The sequence below is a fragment of the Bombyx mori genome, chromosome 18 (genome assembly GCF_030269925.1).
Source record: "Bombyx mori chromosome 18, ASM3026992v2".
NCBI lineage: Eukaryota > Metazoa > Arthropoda > Insecta > Lepidoptera > Bombycidae > Bombyx > Bombyx mori.
In genome coordinates, this window is record NC_085124.1 from 9,969,615 (window position 1) to 9,981,684 (window position 12,070).

General features: G+C 35.9%; 1 non-coding gene across 1 annotated transcript; it reads left to right on the forward strand.

Annotated features, from left to right (window-relative positions):
- The first annotated feature begins 11,723 nt into the window (after positions 1–11,723).
- Positions 11,724–11,830, forward strand: LOC119629935 (U6 spliceosomal RNA). Its single transcript, XR_005245784.1, has one exon. It is a non-coding gene; the product is annotated as a U6 spliceosomal RNA (small nuclear RNA).
- Positions 11,831–12,070: the final 240 nt, after the last annotated feature.

Sequence of the window (12,070 nt, forward strand, 5' to 3'; positions counted from 1 at the left end):
CCAATAGATGTCGGGAAGAGTTGATTATTGAAAACACAAATAAAACAACATTTTCTGAAAATAAATCGTAGCTAGATCGATCTATCGCCCCCGAAACCCCCTGTATACTAAATTTTATGAAAATCGTTGGAGCCGTTTCCAAGATTCAGATTATATACATATATATTAATATACAAGAATTACTCGTTTAAAGGTATAAGATACTTACATACATAATCTGATATTAATAGCCTATGGAATGCACTGGAAATTGCTCTTAGGTAGATATGCTAAGTGCTATACCACAGAAAAGGCTTTTATAAATGTACATGCAACATACGGCAGGCGGCGCGCGAATCTTGTTATTGCTTGTATTTCAAATGCTTTCGAGTCACAGTGTAACTTGACCAGGACTAACTATGTTGTATGATTAAAAATAAAAATGTAGTGGATCGAATAGACACTGGTGGTAGGACCTATTATGAGTCCGTGCGGGTAGGTACCACCCCGCCTATTTCTGCCGTGAAGCAGTAATGCGTTTCAGCTTGAAGGGTGGGGCCGCCATTGTAACTATACTGAGACCTTATATCTCAAAGTGGGTGGTGCATTTAAGTTGTAAATTTATATGGGCTCCAGTAATCACTTCACACCAGGTGGGCTGTGAACTCGTCCACCCATCTAAGCAATAAAAAATGAATTCACAAAAATTGTTATGGTATTCAGTAAAATTGTTGAGTTTTTGCACACGCGGGTTTCAGTGTTTTTTCCCTACCTAAGCTGATGGGAGTTGAGAGACCATTTTAGCGTAACCTTAACGAGTAGGTGAGCTCACGGGGCTCAAACCTGACGACGTTTCTAATACTAACCCTAGCAAGAGCAGTGCTCCGCAGAATCTACCACCGGATCGGAAACGCGACCCACTGAGAAGATTCCGCGAGAAACTCAGTGGGCTATGTCTATGGGTTAATTTACTCGCCGAACCCTTCATCACAAGCGACGGGTTCGACGAGAACGATGACCGGAGAGTTTCATTCTCAGATATGATCACGTCAAAATTTTACTCTCAATGTTTTGTTTGTAAAGTTATTCGTAATTCACGTGGGTATGAGGGGTGAATATTTTAGCCAAACTTAATTTTAGTAGGTAAGTATTGTCGAACACCAATGGAATTTCGTATTTGGTTCGTTTGACACCAGAAGCGTGGTATGCATACGTAATAGCGATTTTTAGAACAAGAATCAAAAGGGTATAATAATCTTAAATATTAGTCTTAAATATTAATGGTATGGGTCTGACTAGTAAGATTCACAATTTTTATGATTATGATCACTTACCCCTGCTGTCGGACTGCCGGTAGTAAGTTTTATTTTTATTGCCCGTGTAGCATACGGCCCACCTGATGGTGAGTAGTTACCGTCGCCCATGGACTTCAGCAATGCCAGGCGCATAGCCAAGCTGCTGCCTGGAAAGTACGCGAATTAAAAAAAATTCTGAGTTTGTTTTCTATAACGCGACGTTGTTCCTTTGTGGAATTCGAGTACGCTTACTCTACTTATTTTGAACTGTTTTGTTTGTGATATTTCAGTCATTACGTTCATAAGTTATGAATTCAGGCCATGTTTCTCCGTGATTATCACTATATATTTGTCGAATCCGGGTCAAGAATAAAATTCTTAGGCGAGTCTAACATTGTAAACGTATACAGAATTTAGGTCTGGTAGAATAAAAAAAACGTGGTAAGCAGACTGTTCTGTCTTTTTGTGATTTAGTTGAATGTACCGTTAAGTTCCACATACCCCGCGTGCCCCTTAGGCGCTGCTCGGTCACCGTCCTCGCCGAACCCGTCGCTTGCGACGAAGGGCTCGACGAGTAAATTAACCCATATACATACCATACCATAACTAATAAGCCTACTGAGTTTCTCGCCGGATCTTCTCAGTGGGTCGCGTTTCCGATCCGGTGGTAGATTCTGCGAAGCACTGCCCTTGCTAGGGCCAGTCTTAGAAACACTCCCGGCTTAAGCCCCGTGAGCTCACCTTCTAGTTCGGTGAATCTAGAATAACCCCCCGAGGTTACTAGAATGGGTTCCGAAAAAAAAGGTGCTGATACTCCGTAGGAGGTTCGGCCCCAAGTCTGAAAAAATTTAAAAAAAAAGGAGCCCTGTCATGTACTGTGATCGTTTGTAATACACTAAATAACAAGAACATTACTTTCATGAATTTCTGCATTGAGTCCACAGTGAATGGAGCCGAGTGTGTTAAATTTGTCGGTCATTCCGACATATAAGCAACAAAACCATCTGTTGAAAGCACTCCTGCATCACCTTTCCACCTTTCTTAGTTTTATGGTACAACGCCAAATACTCAAATTAAGAAACTTATCCTACTTTTCTTTAAATTAGATAATAAACCGGCTAAATGATTAAACAGTTATACATTTTTATCAACTTTGTGCATAAATATGCTTGCCTCGGAAAGTTTAAGTAATTTATGCTTCGCGCCTGACTCCTGAAGGATGTTATATAAAATCACGAAAGTTACGAGACTTGCAAAAAATTTCCAAGAAAATATGAATGTACTCCTAAAACTTTCGCAATACCTACGGTGGAAGTGTACGTGTACTAAAATGCCGATGATCTGTGAATGTGTGCAGAGTTCAAGACAGATTTGATGTATATTTTATCTAAACCTTGAATTCACAGGGAAAAAATACAGTCTGTAAAACCAAGAGCAAAGTCGATTCCACGAAATCGCTTAAATTATACTTACAATTCGTTTTAAATAAAATCATATTTACTAAGTAGGTATGTAGTTTGTAGGATCTCTAAGATTTATCACGTAATTCATTTATAGTATTTCCTGCTGAGCGTTAAAAGTATTTGTAGAAATACTTACCTACTGCCAGTAGCCTCATGGGGCTGATCTGGCTTCAACGAATGTGTAGGTGACAGCACGGGGCTCAGCCTCAAAGACTCCTAACACCATCACCAACAAGAGCAGTGCTTCGCTGAACCTATAATCGGATCGAAATCGCAATATACTGAGAAGATTTGACGAGAATCTAACTAGATTGGTTGTCTCTAAGTTAAGTTGCACGTCAAACCTTTCATCGCCTTCGACTAGAATACTGACCAGAGCTTGGAATGACTAAAAGCACCGAAGATGGATCGAAAGGATCTGAAATGACGTGTTATAAATGTCCGAGATATTGCTAAGCGAAGTTCTTTGCATTTCGGTTGTGAGCAATGTCCCATTAGCGAAAAGCGCGTGTGTAAAACGGCATAATTGTAGTATATAGCTAATACCAGCTGATGCATACTAACATAGTATGGATTTTTTTTATTGCTTAGATGGGTGGACGAGCGTACTGCCCACTTGATGTTATGTGGTTACTGGAGCCCATAGACATCCACAACGTAAATGCGCCACCCACCGTGAGATATAAGTTCTAAGTTCTCAAGTTTTTAGTTACAACGGCTGCCCCACCCTTCAAATCGAAACGCATTACTGCTTCACGGCAGAAATAGGCAGAGTGGTGGTACCCACCCGCGCGGACTCACAAGAGGTCCTACCACCAGTAATTACGCAAATTATAATTTTGCGGGTTTCATTTTTATTACACGATGTTATTCCTTCACCGTGGAAGTCAATCGTGAACATTTGTTTAGTACGTATTTCATTAGAAAAATTTATACCCGCCTGAGATTCGAACACCGGTGCATCGCGCTCAACACGAATGCAACGGTCGTCTTAGCCGTTAGGCCACGACGACTTCATGGATATGAAAATATCACTCATTTAATACGATCATTCATTGACAGTTCGGGTGTCATCGTATTCCGTTAAGATCCGAGTTTTCCCGAAGGAAAATAATTTCTCACTACATCTATAATACTTTACCTTGTAACTGTAAGTCATTCCAAATTCAAATAAAATTAATAGCGACACTTTTTGAAATACCAAGATAAATGCAGTAATTTATGCAGTAAATTACCCCCGACTAAGTTCTAACAGCACAAACGTTTTGAAATTAAAGTGAAACAAGGCGTGAGTGTTAATATTCTATGCTATTAATGTCTGCGGTTCTAACTTTAATTACTGATTGTAGTAAATACTACTTCTAAATATCAACTTCAGTTAGGTTGCTGTCGTATTTTATGAAATATCATGACACAGACTTTATGACTTTGATAAAATTAATGATGGTAGAATCCCGAGAACCTGTTTTAGCCCGAGGCAGTTTTTAAAGTTCCCACAAAAGCTAATTATAACGGTACAATTTAACAGAATAATAACCGAGAATTTTGTACGCTTGGCTTTAGACAATTCGCGAGCTATTTGATTAATTAAGGATACTTACATTAACACGACAAATTCAATTCATGAATGATAAAGTTTTTTGGTTTACTTTTGTTCCTATAATTTCCTTGTCACGAGGGCGCGTGTGGGTAATTTTTCATAACACGTAATCCACGAGTTTTTCATCTTTTTTTATCTTTAATAGGGTTTTGTTTTTTGTTTATTATGGATGATCGAGCTTATGGGCAATCCGGTGTTGAATGGTAACCTGAACCCATAGAATATCAACATAAATGCCGTCACCATCCTTTGAAATTTAAATTCACACACGAAATTCACTTGACTTCAATAACAAATGATGGACGTTTAAGTTGATAGGAGACCGCACGGGTAGGTACCACCACCCTGCCTATTTCGGGCGTGAAGCAGTAATGCTTCGGTTTCGGTTGCTTTCGGTTTGAAGGGTGGGGCAGCCGTTGTAACTATACTAAGACCTTAGAATTTATCTCAAGGTGGGTGGCGCATTTACGTTTTTAGATGTCTATGGGCTCCAGTAACCACTTAACACCAGATGGGTTGTGAGCTCATCCATCCATCTAAGCAATAAAATAAATATGTATAAATAATGTTTTAGCTTTAACATCATGGTAGAATGCATTTGAATGATTCACGTTTCATTTATGTCAAAAAGATGTCGCGTGTTGATTGATTCAAAATTAATGTGACGAACTTTCGATCGAGAATCGAGAACATTCCAGAACTATTAGAGCTAGAGGTCCCGCAGTAGTCGAAATTCGACTATAATTAATTGAAATTGTAAGTTTGTACACTATTACGATTGTATTTTATACTTATATAATCACAAATTTCGCCAAGACTACACTATATAAAATATTAACAAAGACAAACAATATTTAATCTCATTTTGACAACAGACGTGAAGAACAAAAGATTGACAATAAATAGTATGCATGCGTGTGTGCGTCAAATACATGGTATGTAGTGTGTGTAATGTTTTCTTTATTGATTTAATGTATCTTTTATGCAATATTTAAAAAAAATATTAGCATTGTGCACTTCTTCTCTATATATTTTTTTTTAATTTATACTTATTGTACACAAAAGAAAATACAATAAAAACAGGTTTAAAGAATGTCTAAATACTATGTACAAAGGCGAGCTTAACTCATTCATGAGTTTTCTTCCAGCAAATCTATATTCTCTATAAGTGTGGAAAATTTCATACTCCTCCGTCCGCGCAAATTTCGTAAAAAGGTATACAAAGTTTTTGCTTCACGTATTAATATATAGATATACATAAATAAATGTCCAATAATGACATAACTAAGTATGTTCATTAATATTTACTTTACCAAAAAATACACTGAGATTCAAGGCTGTTTCTAAAAACATGGATACAAGTGGTCGTCTTTAACATCATGGTAGGATTTTTTTAGATGTCGTCTATTCGATTAATTATTTAGCTAATAACGTTATTGCCTCACGTGAATGAGCTGATTGCATTCTATGCACGAACTACCCCCTTAGAGATTAAGCTAATAATTTGGGTATCGATTCAGGTGGGTATCTGAAATTAGCATATGGAGTGCCTGTCCATTAACGATTTCACGCGGGTATAAAATGTTATGTTATGAGTTATAGATTTCACTCATCCGTTACCTAGTGGCTATCAATTTGTCCATTCTGTTTTGTTACTCGTTTTTTATATTTATTGTCATGTAGATATATCACAACTGTACAATAGCAATTTACATAAAACAAATCGTAATACCCCTCGGCGTCGAATCGTGAATCCGTATAAATCTGACGCCACTTGCCCCAGTGATATTCCTGAGCCCACTCAATATTGATATTCGATGATGCGGTTCAATGCATTTCGTATGCAAGGCACACGAAGGGACCCAGGATGCGGCTCCCTAATCATATCTCTTGTCCCGCAAATAACACAATTCATTCGTTAGTTGCGATTTGGAGACGTAATTACGGTTGTAATTGACGTGTCTCTTGGACGTTTCAGTCTAGTTATTCAAACGTAATTATGTGGGCTTTTCGATAGAGTAATTAATCTGAATAAATAAATTCCAGGAACACACATTTAAGACAGAATCGCATTATTTTTAGAAAATCTTGTTACGTTTTTCTTTTAATTTGAAAACTTTGTCGTTTATTTTTTTTTACCCATTTTTTTTGTCAAAAGAAATAAACAATTAATCTATATACGTTAACAGATTCAACATATTTATTATTATTATTAAATAATAACCTAAATAAAACACTGATTTTCTAACGAAGTTATTTTGTTTCAATTGACTATTCAATTTTGTTAAACTATACTATAGCTGTCTTAAGATAGGAGCGTAATTTTTTCGCACCCTAGTTTTCATCACAAGAAGCCAACTTGGTTGATCGATTTTGTAAGCTTAATCCAATCTCAAGTCGACATAGCGAGGGCCTGTCATGATACATGTGGTTGCAATCAATCAATGAACTACAAGTGGATAGTTTGGCACCACAGCTTGAGCTGTTGAAAATTTGTTTTGCCCCAGGGAAATCCTGATATTTTAGCGTGAATAGGCTAAATATTTGATGATTGATGTCGATGGTATTAGTAAAACAAGATCTGGAGAGTATGAGAATTTATTTAATAGAGTAATCGCACTAATTTTAAAAACAGGTTTAAACAGGCAGGTTTGAACAATTAAAAAAACAATAAAAAAGATGTGTGGTGTCGTGGGACACCGGACAGGAACGAAGTTCCTTATGATAAAAATATTAATTTTAAGTTCTATTCGAGGTATAAAGAAAATAAAACTGGAGGTTTCGCAACAACCCACGGTCATTCGGTAACGTGCGAACTTATTGTGGTACACTTCATTCACGGTTGTTTGACGAACGCTCCGAGATCGTGGTCAATGAATGATAAAAAAATATGTTATTTTTTGTACGTTATTACAAAGTTAAGTCGTACACTGTGTGCATTACTAATAAAAATCTTACGTTACGGACGTTTTTTCCCTGTTAGGGTACCCCTCCGCATCGTCAAATAAGGAACTTCGTTTCGAAATTCGAAATAGATTCTTTAAAAAAATGTTAGGTACTTCTGTTTTATTAATTTTGGTCCTAGTGGGACTAGCAGTTAGTGGTCCATGGCTATAGGTTTGGAATTCAGACTGCAATCATTCTCTTTGTTTGTTTTATTTGAAACTCGAAGTCTCTCGAATGTCTCGAAGTGGGTGCGGCATTTACGTTGTAGATGTCTATGGGCTCCGATAACTACTTAACACCAGGTGGGCCGTGAGATCGTCCAACCAAAAAATCTATAAAAAAAAAAGTAGTTAGATTAATAAATAACAACCTATTTATCCCGCGTAACGTATATCCATCGTACATAAGAACATTCTAGAAAGCATGCGGAATGCGTTGTATGTGAAAGCTTAATAATAACTAGTGGTCCCCTGGTAGTCGAAATTCGACTATAACTAATGGAAATTATAAGTTTGTACACTATTATGATTCTATTGTCAAGGACTATTATACTTCTTTAATCACAGATTTCGTCAAAACTACACTTTAGACAAATATTAATAAAGAGAAAACAATATTTAATCTATTCTCAATTTGACAGACTATAACTGACAGACTGCAAAGAAAAATTTGACAATAAGCAAATAGTATGCATGCGTGTGTGTGTTAAATACATGGTAGTGTGTGTAATGTTTTCTTTATTGATTTAATGTATCTATTATGCATTATTTTAAAAAAATATTAGCATTGTGCACTTCTTCTCTATAATCTCTATAAGTGTGGAAAATTTGATACTCCTCCGTCAGCGCAATTTTCGTAAAAAAGGATACAAAGTTTTTGCTTCACGTATTAATATATAGATAGCGTGACGTCACTCCTGAGTCTAACTTTGACAACGAAAAACACCTTTGACTCTTTAACGTAGAACAGCAACAAAAGCCTTTTATAATTCAAAACATAGCATGAACTTTACGAGTCTCCGAACTCGGATGTGATCGAAATAAAACGCGCTTTACAACTCCGTGTACGTAAGTCTATGAAATATTCAGTCAAGATAAGGGTTGGGACTCCGAGGCGTCGTAATTTAAATAAATATTATTTCGTCACACACTTTATAAGCGGACTACGAAACTCCGGGTCGCTTCATGAACGTGTGTGTTTGGTATTAGTAAGAGATGTGCTATTTCGTATTTACTTTGTGGTTTACACCAAATAGAGTGTTTCAAATTAATTTTGGATTTTCGTTTTCAGATTTCGTTTCAAAACACGGCTTCAGGATTCTAATATTTCTCAAATCGACGTCATTTTGTATAAAATATATCTTCACATGTGTCGAGCCTCGTAACTGCAGTATTAAATTACACATGTTTATGAATCCTTTAGTAATTATTACATGACGAAGAAGAAGAAGAAGAAGAAGAAGAAAATCTTTATTCGCCAGAAATATAGCTTACAAGATATTATGGATATAGGACATAGTTTCATATATTTCGCCTGTTTAGGCATGCGAAAATTTAACTTATTTTTATTTTAATTCTAACACAAAATTTACTAAATCTATCTATTTTTACATTCCATCACTTCTTATTCTAATATTTTATCGATATCTATATCGACGTTTGCACGTGTCGATTTTATTTTGTAGATTTCTATTATTTCTCACTTCTAATGTTTTCCTATAATCCATCTGTATTAGTGTACTACTAATGTGTAAAATACGTGATAAATTATAGAAGTTTAATTAAACCTCACCATTTTTTTTATATCTGTACTTTGTTGACCCTAGACCACTAAGAAGAGTTGTGACGTCAGTCCGACAATCGAACTATTGCAAGCTTATGGTTGAACACATATACATTCACACACATACATAAATGTACCTACGGCACCTGTTTCTGTCACATTATCTTTATGTAAAATAATTTAACTATAGTTTCGTGGCCCCACTTTTCATTAATCCAATTTGAATGATACAGCAGTATTATAGTACAAAGAGACTATGAGGCATTCACTATGGGCTCAGACAATCAATGAACACCACCACCACCAATTAATGATAGTGATCAGCCAAACGAGAAAAAATAATGACCACTGGAACAGCGGAAAGAAAGGAACGAAACTTATTCCACCACCAGTACTAATTGTAGTGGACTGTAGGATTAGGATGGGCAAGGAACTTGATAAATAAACTCGCGAGGATTGCACGTTTAAATTTTTTTTTTTTTTTACATTTTATAATTCGAGTACAATAGCACGAAAAAAAGAGAATGACAAATCTAAGACATTCCATAATTCAAAATTCAAAAGTAATGTCAAAAACCACAACCACAACAATAAAAAAGGTTTTATACCAATTTGTTGGGTTGCCAAAACTAATATAACCGACATAAAAATTCGTTATTAATTCTAAGACTTAGTAGTTTTTCTAGAAGAATCTAATATCAAATTATATACTTTATTTTACACGAGTGCATAAGTGAAAAAATCCTTTATTTTTAATCCGATCCCGGGAATTTCAATTGAAATCGAATAAACTGCCAACATCGGAGGAATTAATAAGTTGTTGAGGATATATGATCGAGCACGTACGCTTCCAGGCCATTAGTGAGCTGGCGCGAGTCTCGACTAATGTTCAATACGTGATTTGGCCGCATCCTGCAGTCTGACGTAATGCATTCTATTACAAATTACATTTTCACATACAAGTTTCCAGTAATAAAGTTTTTGTTTCCTCAGTGAAATCTAAGACTAAATAAACTACTATTACTGGTGGTAGGACCTCTTGTGAGTCCGGACGGGTAGGTACCACTACCCCACCTATTTCTGCCGTGAAGCAGTAATGCGTTTCGGCTTGAAGTGGGGCAGCCGTTGTAACAATATTTGAAACCTTAGAATTTATATCTCAAGGTGGGTGACGCTGTAAGCTCATCCAACCATTTAAGCAATAAAAATAAATAAAAAGTGAATCTATATTATGATTTGTCAATGGATTGTTGAATAGAATATTAGGTTAACTTAGATTTTTTTCTTTTTTATGCTTAAAAGAGCTCACGGCCCACCCGGTGTTCATTGGTTACGGGAGCCCATTTTACATTTTACTAGATGGGTATTCCTATCTACTCGATGAAATCAATCTGAATAGTGTTGAAATTTCCGGTTGCGTATTTTGTTCATGGATTTATCGTCTGATAAAAAAACATTATATTTCAATTAACTTTCTTATCTGTAAACGGTAATGTGGAATAATTGATCAGATACGCTAAAAATGTAGAAAAAAATCAAGCGATTTATACGTTCGTAACAATAAAATCATCAATAATTACTAAGATCTATAAGATAGTTAAATATAGTATGAAGTTTTAGAATTATTCTCGATAAAATCTATGTTAATTGGATTACAGTATTGTAATTTACAATCATGATTATCAACTACAAAATTAACTATAAGGAATACGAGCATTTATGGTTTTAAAATGGAAAACATTTTTCTATTTCAAATTGTAGAAAATCAGCTAGTTTTTCACATGATAACAAAACATTTAAAAGGTAAGTTAACCGAAAAATCAAATAACAATAAACAATGCGAATTTGAAAAGTTGAAAAATTCCACTATCAGAACATAAATTCACAGTTAACAATTTATATTTACCATCCATATGAGAAATAAATCATTTAAGCACTGTTATAACCATTCTGAATGAATATGTAGAATGGCCTCGAGCAGGGAGAGATGGCGCGACATTGTGAGACGCATCAAGTCTGCCCCTTCCAACACTACATGACGATCACGACCACTCTGTCAAAAGTGACACGACTGAGAAGAATAACCATTCTGTATTATTATATTATATATTATATTACTAGTAGGTATTATTTACTAGCTGAAATATGTTAATTAACCAACAGAATAAAAACGAGAAATCCAAATGAAAAGCATCGAGTAAAACGTAAATCGCATTTTAAGCAAACTCCAGTTGAGTTGGAAGTTGTGCTTGCCAATAGCGTATAAAGTTAGTGAATTGGTTCATCCTTAGCACTAGTTAGAAGCGGCACCACACTTTACGAAAACCCAGGTCCCACTTATAATTTATACTAACAACTTTTGTTTCATAATGTCTTTTAATTAAAAACGTTTTATACAATGCGTATATTAATGAATTTTGATTTAGCTCTAATTTGGTTTTGTAAAGATCCAATTTAACGACAATCCGTATTTCTGATCCAAATAAAGCCATAGCACCAAAACAAACGTACGGGTGCTTTCGGTTAGTGAGAAATTTATTGATGCTGTCATTGACATAGATGCAAATAACGTTAAGCCTTTTGTAATCCTCCGCTAAAATATTAAATCTCAATAATATATTTGCTAATTTGGTCTTAAATGCCGTAAAAAACTCACTTGTACTTGCTTCGGCAGTACATATACTAAAATTGGAACGATACAGAGAAGATTAGCATAGCCCCTGCGCAAAGATGACACGCAAAATCGTGAAGCGTTCCACTTTTTTTTTTTACTGGTGGTAGGACCTCTTGTGATTCCGCACGGGTAGGTACCACCACCCCGCTTATTTCTGCCGTGAAGCAGTAATGCGTTTCGGTTTGAAGGGTGGGGCAGCCGTTGTGACTATACTGAGACCTTAGAATTTATATCTCAAGGTGTGTGGCGCATTTACGTTGTAGATGTCTATGGGCTTCAGTAACCACTTAACACCAGGTGGGTTGTGAGCTCGTCCACGCGTCTAGCAACA